The sequence below is a fragment of the Taudactylus pleione genome, unplaced genomic scaffold (assembly GCF_031769625.1).
Source record: "Taudactylus pleione unplaced genomic scaffold, aTauple2 ptg000176l, whole genome shotgun sequence".
NCBI classification, from domain to species: Eukaryota; Metazoa; Chordata; class Amphibia; order Anura; family Myobatrachidae; genus Taudactylus; species Taudactylus pleione.
Window position 1 is genome coordinate 1,895,111 of NW_028284578.1, and position 7,974 is coordinate 1,903,084.

The following is a 7,974-nucleotide window of genomic DNA, read 5'->3' on the forward strand; positions in this document are numbered from 1 at the left end:
AACATGAAAGAAAAGTTTAGCCTGTCCAGCTCTAACTAAACAAATTACTCCATCTCTCAGAGTGGAGGACCTTAACGTCCCTCTCACAAAACAACAGTATTAGCACAGTACTTACTTTCAGATTGAGCTGCATGTAGGGCCGACCTGATGATGCGGCTGACGACCTAATGGGAGCACGCATGGCCCAACATAGAGCATACACATTAGACAATATTGACAATATGTATTGGACCGATCCGTCAGATCAGCCAAAATATTGTCTAATGTGTACCCAGCTCAAGTTTCAGACATTCATTTCAAGGGAGCATGAATTGTAATAAACCTGAATTTTCACCCAAAAGGTAGTAGCTGTAGCTTATTTTTCAATAGTGACATAGTTTCTCTCATGTACATTTAATTGTCTACTTAAATAAATAAGAGGATGCTCTTCAACCTTTTTGTTCTGAGACAAAACCGCACCTATCCCTACATCCGATGCATCACAAATTCACGTATTAAGTCAGATGTCATCAAGACTGGTTGAGTGCACAATGATACCTTCAGTTCTTGAAAAGCTTTTTCTGTCTCAGAATTCCACTTAACCATAACTGACTGTTTCCCCATGGTAAGGTAATTCAAAGGGACAGCAATAGTGGCAACATTGGGTATAAACTAGAGATGAGTGGGTCCGGTTCCCTAAGAACCGGACCCACCCGAACTTCCATATCTGAGGCGAGATCCGAGTCCAACTCAGATTTTCCTGCCTGACTCGGATCTCAAAGTGAGGCAAAATGCCATCATCGGCATCACACACACCCTCGCCGTCCACTTGGCCGCGCCATGCCCCCGCTTCGCCAACCTGGCTGCAATCATAAAGTTGACAAGTTTTTTCATAATATCTGATTTTTTAACCCTTTAATGACCTAGAGGCATTTTATTCATTCATGATCAGATCAAGATTGTTTTTGCTCTTTTTTAACTAGAGATGAGCGGGTCCGGTTCTCGGAGAACCGGACCCACCCGCACTTCCAGATCCGAGGCGAGATACGAGTCCGGCTCGGGATTTCCCTCCTGACTCGGATCTCAAAGTGAGGCAAAACGTCATCATCCTGCTGTCGAATTCTCATGGGTTTTGGATTGTATAAAAATCCCTCCCCACGGTGATCGCCGCCATTTGCTTACTGAGTCCCGGGCTGTCAGGGCTGTGCTTCATCCAAGAGGGGTTGCTGTGTCCATCAAGGGGCAGTGGCTGCTGTGTCCATCCAGGGGCTGCTGTGTTCATCCAGGGGTTGTTGTGTCCATCTAGTGCAGGGGGCTGCTGTGTCTATCCAAGGGCTGCTGTATCCATCCAGGGCAGGGGCTGCTGTGTCCATCCAGAGCTTTTTGTGTCCATCCAGGGGCAGGGGCTGCTGTGTCCAACCAGGGGTGCTCTGTCCATCCAAGGGTGCCCAGTGTATAAAAAAATAAAAGCTAATAATAATATAATTAATAAAAAAATAATATATATTTTTTTTGTGCTGTACCCCAGAGTACTATATTAGTTTTTTATTTACTGTGATGCTTCCTGCCAGACCGCAGTGTAATATTCATACACATATTGTTTGTGACATTGTAAGTGGTAGCGCAGTGTATAATAAATATTGTGACACTGCAAGTGGAAAACGCAGTGTATTAGTAAAAAATATTGTCACACTAAGTGGAAAACGCAGTGTACTCATAAAAAATATTGTCACACTGTAAGTGGAAATGCAGTGTATTCGTAAAAAATATTGTAACACTCTAAGTGGAGAACGCAGTGTATTCGTAAACAATATTGAAACTGTTAGTGGAAACACAGTGTATTCGTAAAAAATATTGTCACACTGTTAGTGGAAACGCAGTATATTCGTAAAAAATATTGTGACACTGTAAGTGGAAAATGCAGTGTATTTGTAAAAAATATTGACACTGTTAGTGGAAACGCAGTGTATTAGTAAAAAATATTGTCACACTGTAAGTAGAAAATGCAGTGTATTTGCAAAAAATATTGTCACACTATAAGTGGAAGCACAGTGTATTCGTAAAAAATATTGTGACACTGTAAGTGTAAAATGCAGTGTATTCGTAAAAAATATTGTCACACTGTAAGTGGAAACGCAGTGCATTCGTAAAAATATTGTGACACTGTAAGCGGAAACGCAGTGTGTTTGTAAAAAATATTGTGACACTGTTAATGGTAGCGCAGTGTGTTATTCTTTTCTTATACATAAAAAATCTTGTGACACTAAGTGGAAACATCACAATTTTACAATTTAATAACACAAAGTTAGCAATAAAAAAAATGCAACTTTTCACTTCTTTCCTCAATCATGAATAAATGATTAGTCTATGCACCGCAATCATGAATAAGTGATTAGTCTACATGACAACTACAACACCACAACAAAGTTCTAAATAATGTGCATAATATATTAAACATAATGACATCACAAACGCCTCAGCTGAGAGTCACATAAACAGATTTTCAAAAGGTGAAATTAGAGGATATGGTTTAAAAAATTGAATAAAGCAGCTAAAGCTGCATTCTCTGATATAGTGTTCCTACTCCCTACCCATGGCCCCTCTACCTGAATTTCAGCGAGTCAGAGGGGCAACTCCATGCAACCGTATTTTAGAGTGCAGCTGCTCCTCCTGTAGCCCAGGTCAGAAGATGTGTAGGGGTGTGGTGATATGGACTAAAATGGAGCTCACATCCACTAAAATGGACAATGAATCCCCAATCTAACAGGGAGTGCTGCTGTAATTTATACACAACACAGGATGGGATGACAATATACGCTTGGGTGCTGGTATAATCTGGGGTGATGGTATAGGCTGGGTTAATAATATAAACTGAGGTAATAGGCTGGGGTGATGCCTGGGCATAAGACCAGAAAAGCCACATCTTGGGTGTGGAATTATTTTAACCCAAATCCTGACAACAGTTGTTAAGGCATCTGTACCATTTGTAAAGCCAAAATTAGTAGAGATAGGGACCTTAACCATCTAGGAACCTCCACCCTGTTATGACATCTGCAAAGATGTACATTATGATCATGTATTATGATCATCAATGATCTACATCATAACGTCCTCTGTAATTTTTGCACGTAATTGACGGTAAAGGTCTTTCTCATAGAATTTGTAGTTCATTTTGATGGACATCATCTTTTCCACATTTTGGGGAAGAAGCCTCATAGGCTAATCACTGACAAGGTTCCTGGCTGTGCTGAAAACTCTTTCTGAGTACACACTGGAGGGTGGGCAGCTCAAGTAATGCAAAGCAAGTTTGTGCAAGGGCCTCCAAATTACTTTTTTTTCCTGCCAGTAGTCAAATGGACTGTCTGAAATTCCTTTTTGGATGCTATCATTAAATTTTTTTAAATAGTCCTCAACCATTCTTTGAATGGCGACCTTATCAGATGGAGTCACGGTAGAGGTGTCATTAATTGTAGACAATTCTGACCCAACCAGATGTCAAAAGTTAAAACTTGGTTGTGTTGACAAATCTGCATCACCAGTGGGTGTTTTGAAAGTTTTTTTTTTTCTCGGCAGATGCACTTGCTGTAGAAAAAGGAGAAGCCATTGCTGCATCACGTGCCACTTGAGCTGACAATTTGCTTAAAAACAGCTCTTTACATCTCTTCAGATCTGCGTCCTTTGGGAAGAAAGAAACAATGTCTTCATCCCTTCTGGGATTAAAATCCACTCCCAGCAGCAGCAGCAGGTATTGCGCTCAAGGATTCTCAAGAAAGACATAAGACTTAAACCTTAAATCATAATCTTGCATTTGCTCTGTTCCGCTTATCCATATATCTGTGCTCATTACGAGGCAGTTTGAAGGCCACTAACTATGTTTTTTTAATGTCCCTGTTCAGGTAGTAAAATGCTTTTCAAGAATCTTTGCAAAGGACTATTTAACAGTCAATTGTTTTGGAAAGCACTCTTCCTCGTCCCCTTCTGGGATGAAAATCCACTCCCAGCAGCAGAAGCAGGCATGGCGCTCAGGGATTCTTCTTGGGCAAGGACTGTTGTGAATGAGTAAAACATTTTTTGTAAATACAGGTTGAGTCTCCCATATCCAAATATTCCGAAATACGGAATATTCCAAAATACGGAATTTTTTTGGCATGACTGAGAAAATGAAACCTTTGATTTTTGATGGTTCAATGTACACAAACTTTGTCTAAGGCACAAATTATTAAGAATATTGTATAAAATTACATTCAGGCTGTGTGTATAAGGTGTATATGAAACATAAATGAATTTCATGTATTTGTGGTTCAAACAAAGTTTGTGTACTTTTATTGAATATATTGTATAAAATTACCTGCAGACTGTGTGTATAAGTTGTATATAACACATAAATGCATTCTGTGTGTATATTTGGGTCCTATTCCCAAGATATCTCATTATGGTATGCAATTATTCCAAAATACGGAATATTCCGTTATCCAAAATACCCCTGGTCCCAAGCATTTTGGATATGGGAGACTCAACCTGTACCTCCCTTCCTCCTTCCTCCCTCATAAATTTAAAAAAAATTAAATTAAATTTACTACCAATCAACCTTTCCTGTCCCTGCCTTCAACTACATACATACTCCAACTCCTTCAGGCCTCTAGAATAATAAAGACATTTGTTTCCTGATGTGCCATGCTGGAAGTTGCCATGCTGGAAGTTGAACTGCCACGTGTTTGTGCCACCCACTGCTGCCGCTTAGCTTAGTCAGCCAGCCAGCTAGCTTGGTGCAAATTTTGTGCCTAAACTGAATGAAAACAATATTGTGATGTGGTCAAAATTGACTGGAAACGAGTGGAAATTAATGTTATTGAGGTTAATAATAATGTAGGAACAAACAAAAGCCCAAATTATGTGATTTTAGCTGTTTTTATAATTTTTTGATAAAAACTACAGATCCAAAACCAAACCCCAAAACCAAACCATGGAAGGGGAGGTTTTGGCAAAACCAATCCAGATCCAAAACACGAAGAGATACAGATCCAAGACCAAAACACGGGGGTCAGCGCACATCTCTAGTATAAACCCTCATTAAAACCCAGTGATTCCTAAGAAAGCCCTCACCTGCTTCTTATTTAGAGTTCGTGGCCAATTTTGCATTGCCTCAATTTAATAAGTTGGGGCTTTCTTAATCACTGCCTATGGTGTATCCGAGGTACTGCACCTCTTCTGTCCCTAACTTTTTTGGGTTGGCTGTCAATCCTGCCTCACGGATGGAGTACAACACTGCCTGTATGAGACTGCCAATCAGGACTATGGTTGTATGACCTGGGTGAGACTGCCAATCAGGACTATGGTTGACTACATAATTTAAATAAGCATTAGCATATTGTCTATGGGGCCTTAGAATTTTATTCATCATCTTCTGAAAGGAGGCGGGTGCCCCATGTAACCCAAATGGCAACATCTTGTATTGGAACAGACCCTCCGGTACCAGGGACCAGTCTGTGTGCAGGGTCGGCTCCCTCACTGTGTAATGCTACAGTGCAGCATCTGTCTCCTGTCACTGAGTAGGTGCAGGCACCTTGTTGTCATCCCTCGGTGGGTGACACCCGGGTGTGGCCAGCACCCCCCTTGTGACGCCACTGCACGGTATTACACACCTCAGCACCTTCCACCTGGGTCTAAAAACTGGAGTATGATGAAATTATATTGCCCATAGCCATCACATTCTGTAATCTCTCATGCAGATCAGGAAAGGAAACAACTGTTTTGTTGTTAGGGACAACACCACCTTTTTTCTTTGCACTCATTTTCATAAATGTGCCCATCATAGTGTAGCTCCAATTCTTTATTTAACATGCGCAACTGTGTCCAGAACCTATTCTTAGCCGCCTTTTGGCATATCCTGTTTGATCGAACAAATTGCCAACTTGCACGTTTAGAAACACGCCAAGAAACAAATTTGCTTTTCATTCATACATATGTAAGAATTGCTTTAGTAATTAGAACAAATATTATCACACACACACACCACTCAATGAATATGCATAAGCAGTGCTGTAACATGGCGACAGTGTAACCTGTACCAGCCCCGCTCCAAAAAAACGTGACATCATGACATCACACCTAAAGGGCAGGGCCAATGGCTCTAGAGCATTGCCCGGCATATCCACATCTCCACAGGCTGCAGGGTGCCTGTCCAGGCAAGCCACATGTGGGTGCTGTGGGTTAGCGTTGATGCCGCTCCCAGGGCCCTGCGCCAATCTTGTCTACTCTCCCAGAATGGCCAGGAGGCTCCTGAAAATCAGGTGGCACTCCCGGCCACTTGCAAAATGGGAAAGTCTCCTGCAGCCCCCTCCTTTATTAATATCAATGACAAGTCAACTGTGACCACCTCACAGCTCACAATACTGTTTTCTCCCATATTGGTCAAAGGGTGCAACGCGCTGGCTGGCTAAACTAAGCTACAAACCAGCAGCACAATCACATGGCAACTTAAAAGAATCTCGCACATCTATGATAAACAACTGCAAGTGCATCTCACTTCAAGTTCACTTCTAACAAACAAACACAAGAGCCTGTATGCACTGGATTGCAGGGGCTAGCTAGTGACTGACAAACATACTTACATAGGGCCTGAAATAGAGAAAGATAAAGTAAGTAACTGTGACTGATTCAATACGCATCGCTATACTGCGCACGCATGCAGTTCAACTGCGATAGCAAGCCAAACCACTGCGATCGCAATGCAAACTCAGCACCACATATGGACGCCCACTTTACCATACGCACATCTGTAATACTTAGCAGAATATCAAAACCATCGGTACAATCGAGTACCATCGGACCCATACGCACACTTGCACAAGCCCTGACCTTACTCAGGAATTGCTAACAGCCATGGATGTTATAAGACCTCACACTGCATATGGCTCCGCAGTGGATAATTTATGCACGCCCCTGAAACGGCTGGCACACCTGCATTCAACTGACCACCCCTCCATCACCACCCACAAACGGCACTTCCTGTCAATCACTCTGCCATGGGTCTGCGTAGCAGCTGCGATCGCACTTCTAATCTCATCGGCTAGTTCACGCACGCTAACTGGGATGCATACGCATGTGAAGTGCGAAACAATCAGCCGACTGCGTGCGTATTAGCAACTGCTGTCCAAGTTGAATCAGGCCCTGTGTACAAACCATGCAAGGGGTGCAAATACATACTTTTTTTTTGGATGCAGGGTAAATACTGACTGCTTTTGCATGTAGCCCACATATGCTGGACAGCTTTATTATTAGAATGCAATCTAGATGTCAGTTTGGACACGCCCCTCCCAAATCTAAATCTCTCTGCACATTTAAATCTTCCTCACCTGCAGTGCTACATGGTTTCACCAAGATGATCAGATCAGGGGCCTATCCATTAGAAGATTTTTTTTGTCAAAGACCAAAGACTTTTCCTGCCAACAAAAAGTCTTTCATGCAAAAAATGATGGCCCTCATTCAGAGCCGTACGCTCTGAGCAGAGCGCACGCTCTGAATGAGGGCCGGCCTCCATGAAAATGGAGCGTCCTCCTGGACGCTCGTATAGCTGTGGGTCACCACCCACAGACTATACGAGCGTGCATTTTGATGGGCGCGATGGTCGTGACCATCGCGACCATCAAAACTGCAAGCCGGAGCCTGCGGTTGAGGTTTTCAACCGCAAGCTCCGGAGTGATTTTGGCTCTAACAGAGCCAAAATCACTCCCACTGACATCACTAGTGACGTCAGTGGGCAGGCTTCTGACGGGAGGCGTTCCCGTGGGAACGCCCCCGTCAGGGAGGCACGCCCCCGGCACGCCTACCAAAGGGGGCATGCTGTCAATCAACATCGACAGCACGCCCCCTTTGATCAGGCACAACGAGCCTCCGTCGTGCGCATGCTCAGTCCAGAACATCGACCCACTTGCGAGCGGACAGCCGCTCGCGAGTGGGTCTGAATCAGGCCCTATATCTTTAAAGGCCAAGGAC